The sequence below is a fragment of the Apodemus sylvaticus genome, chromosome 1, assembly GCF_947179515.1.
Source record: "Apodemus sylvaticus chromosome 1, mApoSyl1.1, whole genome shotgun sequence".
NCBI lineage: Eukaryota > Metazoa > Chordata > Mammalia > Rodentia > Muridae > Apodemus > Apodemus sylvaticus.
The window spans coordinates 98708052-98719531 of NC_067472.1; positions in this window are offsets into that span (position 1 = coordinate 98708052).

Consider the following 11480-nt stretch of genomic DNA (forward strand, 5'->3'; position numbering starts at 1 on the left):
CATACAGAAAATGCACCTCAGTGTCAAAGACAAACACTATCTCTGAGTAAAGCGCTGGAAAACAATTTTCCAAGCAAATGGCCCCACAAAAAAAGCTGGAGTAGCCATTCTAATATTGGATAAAAGCAACTTTCAACTAAAAGTTATCAAAAAGGATAAGGAAGGATACTTCATACTCCTCAAAGGAAAAATCTACCAAGAAGAACTCTCAATTCTGAACATCAATGCTCTAAATGCAAGGGCACACACATTCATTAAAGAAACTTCACTAAATCTCAAAGCACACAATGTACCTCACACAATAATAGTAGGAGACTTCAACACCCCACTCTCATCAATAGACAGATCATGGAAACACAAACTAAACAGAGACATAGTAAAACTCACAGAAGCTATGGACCAAATGGATTTAACAGTTATCTGTAGAACATATCATCCTAAATCAAAATAATATACCTTCATCCCAGCACCTCAGGGTACCTTTTCCAAAACTGACTACATAATTGGTCACAAAACAGACTTCAACAGATTTAAGATGATTGAAATAATCTCATGCCTTCTATTAGATCACTACAGATTAAGAACGGTCTTCAATAGCAACAAAACAACAGAAAGTCCACATACGCATGGAAGCTGAACAATGCTCTAATCAATGATACCTTGGCCAAGGAAGAAATAAAAGAAATCAAAGACTTTAGAATTTAACAAAAATGAAGGCACAACATACCCAAACTTATGGGACACAATGAAAGCAGTGCTAAGAGGAAAACTTCTGAGTGCCTCCAAAAAGAAGCTGGAGAGATCATACACTAAGAAATTAAGAGCACAGCTGAAAGCTCTAGAACAAAAAGAAGCTAATATACACCCAAGAGGAGTAGGCAGTTGGAAATAATCAAACTCAGGGCTGAAATCAACCAAGTAGAAACAAAAAGAACTATACAAAGAATCAACAAAACCAGGAACTGGTTCTTTGAGAAAGTCAACAAGGTAGATAAACCATTACCAGACTAACCAGAGAGGACAGAGACAGTATCCAAATTAACAAAATCAGAAATGAAAAGGGAGATCTAACAACAGAAACTAAGAAAATTCAAAAAATCATCAGATCTTACTACAAAAGCCTATATTCAACACAATGGAAAATCAGGATGAAGTGACAATTTCCTAGACAGATACCAAATATTAAAATCCGGATCAGATAAACCATCTAAGCCATCCCATAACCCCAAAAGAAATAGAATCAGTTATTAAAAGTCTCCCAATCGACTTCCGGCGGCGGCGGCAGCGGTGGCAGTGCAGCAGTGGCTGCTCCAGCTGAAGGGCCATCAGCAGTGGAACCAAGGCGACACAGGGACCAGTTAGGCCCTGCGCCCACGACCACTGACCTTTGCTGACCAGCCGGGCGGCAAGCAGCTGCAGTTGTGCGGCGCCTTTCCTGCACGGAAGCCACTTCAGAACTCGGCCTCCCACCAGTCAGGAGAGGTGCATCCATCTTGGTTTCGTACTCCAGGGATCGGACAGACTGAGGTACACAAACATAATCCGAGGCCAACACCACGGTGGTCTGAGCCCGATGGGCGTTGGCCTGCACCCAGGCCCTGGGCTGGTCAGGGGGCCATCGGGGTGCCAACCCAGCCAAGAGGTATTTTGCCCAGGCCTGCGTGCGCGCCGCCTCCATTTTGCCTGCAGGACGACAGAGAGCTCTGGCAGGCAGACCTGTAACAGGCATAGCCTGAGGCTAACAAAACGGGGGGTCTAGGCCCCAAAAGGCACAGGACTGACCCCAAGAACTGGGCGGCTTGGTGGGCCATCTGTGAGTCAACCCGCCCAGGTGATTGTTAGCACAGCAGACTCTCCCGGCGCTTTCCGGGAGCACGGGCGCGCACGCCCTCCATCCTAGTCACCTGGCGGACCCAATTAACAGTCATAGCCCTAGGGGAACTTTGCTCGGACCTTGGCCTCCCAGGCTTTTGCCTAGAATCAGGGACTAGGCGGCCAGGCTAACCTTGTGTGCGACAGCCCGGTTGGCGGATCGGCTGCCCAGCGGAGTGAGCGGAACACAGGGGAGGTCACAGCAGCATACACCATCTGCACTCCCTGGGGGTGCACACGGGCTCCTACTGGTCCACAGACACAATCTGGGGCAAGGCCTCAGGCGGAAGCCCTCAGCTCTACTCTCTCTGCTTCCGGATCCAGATAAGCCTGGGCGGCAGCACCACATCTCCAAGTCCTGCAAGTGGCTAGCTGGGCTTCCGGGCGGCCAGCTGGGAGAAGTCAGTGTGCTCCAGTGAATCCAGCGGGCCCCAGCGGGAGCCTTCGGGTGCCTGCTTTGGGATCTGAACAGCCTGGGCAGCAGCACCCTGTCTACAAGCAGTGCAGGAGGTAAGCTGTGCACCAGAGGCCAACTGGGAAGGGGCAGCTTGCACTGGTGAGTCCAGCACTGACAAGACTAACACCAGTGAGAACTAGATGGCAAAAGGCAAACGCAGGAACGTCACTAACAGAAATCAAGGCAATATGGCAACAACTGAACCCAATTCTCCTCTACCAACATGTCCTGGATACCCCATCACACCAGTAAAACAAGATTTGGATTTAAAATCACTGGTCATGATGCTGATACAGGAACACATGAAGGACATACTTAAAGAAATTCAGGAGAAAATGGATCAAAAGTTAGAAGCCCTTGCAAGGGAAACACAAAAATCATTGAAAGAAATCCAGGAGAATACAAAAGCCAACAAGGAGGAAATGCAAAAAACACTTAAAGAAATACAGGAGAACTTTGGTCAACAGGCTGAGGTCATGAAAGATGAAACACAAAAATCTCTTAAAGAAATACAGGAGAACTTTGGCCAACGGGCTGAGGTCATGAAAGAGGAAACACAAAAATCTCTTAAAGAATTACAGGAAAACACAAACATGCAAGTGAAGGAGCTAAGCAAAACCATCCAGGATCTAAAATCAGAAGTAGAAACAACTAAGAAAACTCAAAGGGAGACAACTTTGGAGATAGAAAGCCTTGGGAAGAAATCAGGGGACAGAGATGCAAATATCAACAACAGAATACAAGAGATAGAAGAAAGAATCTCAGATGCTGAAGATTCCATAGAAACCATGGACTCAATAGTTAAAGAAAATACAAAATGCAAAAAGCTTGTAACCCAAAATATCCAGGAAATCCAGGACACAATGAGAAGACCAAACCTAAGGATTATAGGCATAGATGAGAGTGAAGATTTACAACTTAAAGGGCCAGCAAATATCTTCAATAATATTATGGAAGAAAACTTCCCTAACCTAAAGAGAGAGATGACCATGAATATACAAGAAGCCTACAGAACTCCAAACAGACTGGACCAGAACAGAAATACTTCCCGTCACATAATAATCAAAACACCAAATGTTCTAAACAAAGAAAGAATACTAAAGGCAGTAAGAGAAAAAGGCCAAGTAACATATAAAGGAAGACCTATCAGAATCACAGCAGACTTTTCACCTGAGACTATGAAGGCTAGAAGGTCCTGGGCAGACCTCATGCAGACTCTAAGAGAACACAAATGCCAACCAAAACTACTATATCCAGCAAAACTCTCAATCACCATAGATGGAGAAACTAAGATATTTCATGACAAAACCAAGTTTACCCAATATCTATCCACAAACCCAGCCCTAAAAAGAATAATAGGAGGACAACACCAATACAAGGAGGGAAACTTCACCCTGGAAAAAGCAAGATAGTAACCTTTCATCAAACCCAAAAGAAGTTAAGCATTCAAATTTAAAAAATAACTTCAAAAATGATAGGAAGTAACAATCACTATTCCTTAATATCTCTTAACATCAATGGACTTAATGCCCCAATAAAAAGACATAGACTAACTGAATGGATACGTAAACAGGACCCTACATTTTGCTGCTTACAGGAAACACACCTCAGGGTCAAAGACAAACACTACCTTAGAGTAAAAGGCTGGAAGACAATTTTACAAGCAAATGGTCTCAGGAAACAAGCTGGAGTAGCCATTTTAATATCTGATAAAATTGACTTTCAACCCAAAGTCATCAAAAGAGACCCTGAGGGACATTTCTTGCTGGTCAAAGGAAAAATACAACAAGAAGAACTCTCAATCCTGAACATCTATGCCCCAAATGCAACGGCACCCTCTTTCGTAAAAGAAACTTTATTAAAACTAAAAGCACACATTGCACCTAACACAATAATTGTGGGTGACTTCAACACTGCACTTTCCTCAATGGACCGATCAGGAAAACAGAAACTAAACAGGGACACAATGAAACTAATTGAAGCTTTGGACCAATTAGATTTAACAGATATATATAGAACATTCTATCCTAAAACAAAAGAATATACCTTTTTCTCAGCACCTCATGGTACCTTCTCCAAAATCGACCATATAATTGGTCACAAGACAGACCTCAACAAATATAAGAAGATAGAACTAATCCCATGCCTCCTACCTGATCACTATGGAGTAAAAGTGGTCTTCAATAGCAACAGAAACAACAGAAAACCCACATACACGTGGAAACTGAACAATACTCTATTCAATGATACCTTGGTCAAGGAAGAAATAAAGAAAGAAATTAAAGACTTTTTAGAACACAATGAAAATGAAAACACAACATACCCAAATCTATGGGACACAATGAAAGCAGTGCTAAGAGGAAAACTCATAGCCCTGAGTGCCTCCAAAAAGAAAATGGAGAGAGCATACATTACCAGCTTAATGACACACCTGAAAGCCCTAGAACAAAAAGAAGCTATTTCGCCCAGGAGGAGTAGAAGGCAGGAAATCATCAAACTCAGGGCCGAAATCAGTCAAGTAGAAACAAAGAGAACCATACAAAAAATCAACAAAACCAGGAGCTGGTTCTTTGAGAAAATCAACAAGATAGATAAACCCTTAGCCAGACTGACCAAAGGGCACAGAGAAAGTATCCAAATTAACAAACTTAGAAATCAAAAGGGAGATATAACAACGGAAACTGAGGAAATCCAAAAAATCATCAGATCCTACTACAAGAGCCTGTACTCAACACAACTGGAGAATCTGGAGGAAATGGACAATTTCCTTGACAGATACCAAATACCAAAATTAAATCAGGACCAACTAGACCATCTAAACAGTCCCATAATGCCTAAAGAAATAGAAGGAGTCATAGAAAGTCTTCCAACCAAAAAAAGCACAGGACCAGATGGCTTCAGTGCAGAATTCTACCAGACCTTCAAAGAAGAGTGAACACCAATACTCTTCAAACTATTCCACAAAATAGAAACAGAAGGAACACTACGCAATTCCTTCTATGAAGCCACAATTACGCTGATACCAAAGCCACAAAATGATCCAACAAAGAGAACTTCAGACCAATTTCCCTTATGAACATCGATGCAAAAAATACTCAATAAAATTCTTGCCAACCGAATCCAAGAACACATCAAAACGATCATCCACCATGATCAAGTAGGCTTTATCCCGGGAATGCAGGGTTGGTTCAATATACGGAAATCCATCAATACAATCCACTACATAAACAAACTCAAAGAACAAAACCACATGGTCATTTCATTGGATGCTGAAAAAGCATTTGACAAAATTCAGCATCCCTTCATGCTTAAAGTCTTGGAGAGAACAGGAATTCAAGGCCCATACCTAAACATAGTAAAAGCAATATACAGCAAACCGGTAGCCAGCATCACACTAAATGGAGAGAAACTTGAAGCAATCCCACTGAAATCAGGGACCAGACAAGGCTGCCCCCTTTCTCCTTATCTTTTCAATATTGTACTTGAGGTACTAGCTCGGGCAATTCGACAACATAAGGAGGTCAAAGGGATACAAATTGGAAAGGAAGAAGTCAAACTATCATTATTTGCAGACGACATGATCGTCTACCTAAGTGACCCAAAGAACTCCACTAGAGAGCTCCTACAGCTGATAAACAACTTCAGCAAAGTGGCATGTTATAAAATCAACTCAAGCAAATCAGTGGCCTTCCTATACTCAAAGGATAAGCAGGCTGAGAAAGAAATTAGGGAAATGACCCCCTTCACAATAGCCACAAACAGTATAAAGTATCTTGGGGTGACTCTTACCAAACATGTGAAAGATCTGTATGACAAGAACTTCAAGACTCTGAAGAAGGAAATGGAAGAAGACCTCAAAAAATGGGAAAACCTCCCATGCTCATGGATCGGTAGAATCAATATACTTAAAATGGCCATTTTGCCTAAAGCACTATACAGATTCAATGCAATACCCATCAAAATCCCAACTCAATTCTTCACAGAGTTAGAAAGAGCAATTATCAAATTCATCTGGAACAACAAAAAACCCAGGATAGCTAAAACTATTCTCAGCAACAAAAGAAAATCTGGGGGAATCAGTATCCCTGACCTCAAGCAATACTACAGAGCAATAGTGTTAAAAACTGCATGGTATTGGTACAGTGACAGACAGGAGGATCAATGGAACAGGATTGAAGATCCATAAATGAACCCACACACCTATGGCCACTTGATCCTTGACAAAGAGGCTGAAAACATCCAATGGAAAAAAGATAGCCTTTTCAACAAATGGTGCTGGTTCAACTGGAGGTCAGCATGCAGAAGAATGCAAATTGATCCATCCTTGTCTCCTTGTACTAAGCTCAAATCCAAATGGATCAAGGACCTCCACATAAAGCCAGACACTCTGAAGCTAATAGAAAAGAAACTGGGGAAGACCCTTGAGGACATCGGTACAGGGAGAAAGTTTCTGAACAGAACACCAATAGCGTATGCTCTAAGAGCAAGAATTGACAAATGGGACCTCATAAAATTACAAAGTTTCTGTAAGGCAAAGGACACCATCAAGAGGACAAATCGGCAACCAACAAATTGGGAAAAGATCTTCACCAATCCTACATCAGATAGAGGGCTAATATCCAATATATATAAAGAACTCAAGAAGTTAGACTCCAGAAAACCAAACAACCCTATTAAAAAATGGGGTACAGAGTTAAACAAAGAATTCTCACCTGAAGAACTTCGGATGGCGGAGAAGCATCTTAAAAAATGCTCAACTTCATTAGTCATTAGGGAAATGCAAATCAAAACAACCCTAAGATTTCATCTTACACCAGTCAGAATGGCTAAGATTAAAAATTCAGGAGACAGCAGGTGTTGGAGAGGGTGTGGAGAAAGAGGAACACTCCTCCACTGCTGGTGGGGTTGCAAATTGGTACAACCACTCTGGAAAGCAGTCTGGCGGTTCCTCCGAAAACTGGGCACCTCACTTCCAGAAGATCCTGCTATACCACTCCTGGGCATATACCCAGAAGACTCCCCACCATGTAATAAGGATACATGTTCTACTATGTTCATAGCAGCCCTATTTATAATTGCCAGATGCTGGAAAGAACCCAGTTATCCCTCAACAGAAGAGTGGATGCAAAAAATGTGGTATATCTACACAATGGAGTACTATTCAGCCATTAGAAACAACGAATTCATGAAATTCTTAGGCAAATGGATGGAGCTAGAGAATATCATACTCAGTGAGGTAACCCAGACTCAAAAGGTGAATCATGGTATGCACTCACTAATAAGTGGATATTAAGCTAGAAAACTGGAATACCCAAAACATAATCCACACATCAAATGAGGTACAAGAAGAAAGGAGGAGTGGCCCCTGGTTCTGGAAAGACTCAGTGAAACAGTATTCAGCAAAACCAGAACGGGGAAGTGGGAAGGGGTGGGTGGGAGGACAGGGGAAGAGAAGGGGGCTTACGGGACTTTCAGGGAGTGGGGTGGCTAGAAAAGGGGAAATCATTTGAAATGTAAATAAATTATATCGAATAAAAAAAAAAGTCTCCCAATCAAAAAAAGCCCAGAACCAGATTAGTTTAGGACAAAATTCTATAAGACCTTCAAAAAAAGACCTAATACCAATACTCTCCAAACTACTCCACAAAACACAAACAGATGGAATACTACCCAATTCGCTCTGTGAATCCACAGTTATGCTGATACCAAAACCTCACAAAGACCCAAAAAAGAAAGAGAACTTCAGACCAATTTCCCTTATGAGCAAAGATGCAAAAATATTCAATAAAATTCTCACAAACCAAATCCAAGAAGACATCAAAATGATCATTCACCACAATCAAGTAGCCTTCATCCTAGGGATGCAGGGATGGTTCAGTATACAGAAATCCATCAATGTAATCCACTACATAAACAGACTCAAAGAAAAAAATCACATGATCATTTAATTAGATGTTGAAAAACCATTTACAAAAGTCAACATTCCGCCATGTTCAAAGTCTTGGAAAGATCAGGAATTCAAGGCCCATACCTAAACATAGTAAAAGCAATATTCAGCAAACCAGTATCCAACATCAAACTAAATGGAGAGAAACTTGAAGCAATCCCACTAAAATCAGGACCTAGAAAAGGCTGCCCTCTCTCTCCCTATCTACTCAATATAGTACTTGAAGTTCTAGCTAGAGCAATTAGACAATAAAAGGAGGTCAAAGGGATAAAGGAAGAAGTCAAAATATCACTATTTTCAGCTGATATGATATGATACGATATGATATGATCAAACCTCCACCAGATCACTCCTATAGCTGATAAATGTCAACGAAGTAGCCATATATAAAATTAACTTAAAAAATTAGTAGCCTTCAAAGAAATTTATCAAGGGATAAACAGGCTGAGAAAGAAATTAGGGAAACAACACCCTTCACAATAGTCACAAACAATACAAAATATCTTGGTGTGACTATAACCAAACAAGTGAAAGATCTGCGTGACAGGAACTTCACTTGTCTGAAGAAGAGCTCAGAATATGGAAATACTCCCCCATACTCGTGGGTTGGCAGGATTAATATAGTAAAAATGGTCATCTTGCCAAAAGCAATCTGCATTTTCAATGCAATCCCCAGCAAAATTCCAACTCAATTCTTCATAGTGTTAAAAAGGGAAATTCTCAAATTCATTTGGAATAACAATAAACCCAAGATAGCAAAAACTATCCTCAACAATAAAAGAATTTCTGGGGGAATAACCATCCCTGACTTCAAGCTGTACTACAGAGCAATAGGGATAAAATCTGCTTGGTATTGGTACAGTGACAGGCAGGTAGATCAATGGAATAGAATTGAAGACCCAGAAATGAACCCATACAACTACAGTCACTTGACATTTGACAAAAGAGCTAAAACTATACAGTGAACAAAAGACAGCATTTTCAACAAATGGTGCTGGTTCAACTGGCAGTCAACATGTAGAAGAATGCAAATTGATCCATTCTTATCTCCATGTACAAAGCTCAAGTCCAATTGGCTCAAGTATCTTCTCATAAATCCAGATACACTGAATCTAATAGAAGAAAGAGTGGGTAAAAGTCTGGAACACGTGAGCATAGAGGAAAAGTTCCTGAATAGAACACCAATGTCTTATGCTCTAAGATCAAGAATGGGGCCTCATAAAATTGCAAAGCTTCTGTAAGGCAAAGGACACTGTCAATAGGAAAAAATGGCAACCAACAGATTGGGAAAAGATTTTTACCTATCTGACATCAAATAGAGGGCTAATATCCAACATTTACAAAGAACTCAAGAAGTTGGTTCCAGAAAACCAAATAACCCTATTAAAAATGGGGAACAAAGCTAAACAAAGAATTCTCAACTGAGGAAATCCAAATGGCTGAGAAGCACCTAAAGAAATGTTCAACATCCTTAATCATCAGGGAACTGCAAATCAAAACAACCCTAATATTCCACCCCACACCAGTCAGAATGGCTAAGATCAAAAACTCAGGGGACAACAGATGATGGTAAGGATGTGGAGAACAAGGAACATTCCTCCATTGCTGGTGGGATTGCAAGCTGCTACCACCACTCTGGAAATCAGTCTGATAGTTCCTCAGAAAATTGGACATAATACTACCTGAGGACCCAACTATACTACTCCTGTGCATATACCCAGAAGATACTCTAAAATGTAATAATTATACATGCTCCAATATGTTCATAGTAAACTTATTTATAATAGCCACAAACTGGAAACAGCCCAGATGTCGCTCAACAGAGGAATTGATACAAAAAAAATGTCGTACATTTATACAATGGAACACTATTCAGCTATTAAAAACAATGACTATATGAAATTTGTAGACAAGTGGATGGAACTTGAAAATATCATTGTGAGTGAGGTAACTCAGTCACAAAAGAACATACACAGTGTGTACTCACTGATAAGTGAATATTAGCCCAAAAGTTCGAAATGCCCAAGATTCAATTCACAGACCATATGAAGCCTAAGAAGAAGTCAGGCCAAAATATGGATGATTCATTCAGTGCTTCTTAGAAGAGTGAGCAAAATACTCACAGGAGGAAATATGGAGACAAAATGTGGAGCAGAGACTGAAGGAAAGGCCATCCAGAGACTGCCCCACCTGGGGATCCATCCCATATACAGACACCAAACCCAGACACTATTATGGATGCTGGGAAGTGCTTGCTGATGGAAGCCTGATATGTTTGTCTCCTGAGAGGCCCTGCCAGAGCCTGACAAATACAGAAGTGAATGCTTGCAGCCAACCATTGGACTGAGCGTGGGGGTGTTCCCCAATAGAGGAGTTGGAGAGGGCACTGAGGGCATTAAGGGGGTTTGCAGCCCCATGGAGGGAGCAAAAGTGTCAACAGACCAGAACCCCTGGAGCTCCCGAAGACTGGACCACCAACAAAGAATAAACATGGAGAAACCTCTGGTGCTGGCTGTATATGATGCAGAGGATGGCCTTATTAAACATCAGTGGGAGGAGAGGCCCTTGGGCCTGAAGAGTGTTAGATCCCCCAGTGTAGAGGAGTGCCAGGGCAGGAAGACAGGAGTAGGTGGGTGGGTGGGGGGAGCACCCTCATAGAGGTAGGGAGAGGGGGGATGGGATTGGGAGGGGGTTTCTGAAGGGGACACCTGGAAAGGGGGAAACATTTGAAATGTAAATAAAGAAAATATCCAATAAAAAATTAAACAACAACAACAACAAAATCTCCATCCATAGTTAAGGAAAGCTTCTGAGTCCAGGCATGTGACAAGAGTGTTCCAGCAAGGGAGCTCAGAGAGTCCATTGTATGAAAGTGAAACCTGGACTTTGTTGGAGAACAAAGATCTTGGAGAAGCCAGAGTGGTAAGATCCACCTTCACACAAGGTGTGGATCCGTCAATCCAGAGAGGGAGAGAGAGAAGTGTGCTGTAGTCAACAAAGCTAAAAGCAGTGAGAGGAGATGTGAAGAACATCAGAGATACCAGGCACAGATACAGAATATGGAGTTTGCCCTGCTGGTTTCTAGTCTTTATTTAGTCTTTATTTATATTTCCTTTTCTTCCTTTTAAAGTGGCAATGTATATTATCGCCACATATGTTCAAAGCATATGATCTGATTTTTGATGATTTTACTGGGTCTTACAG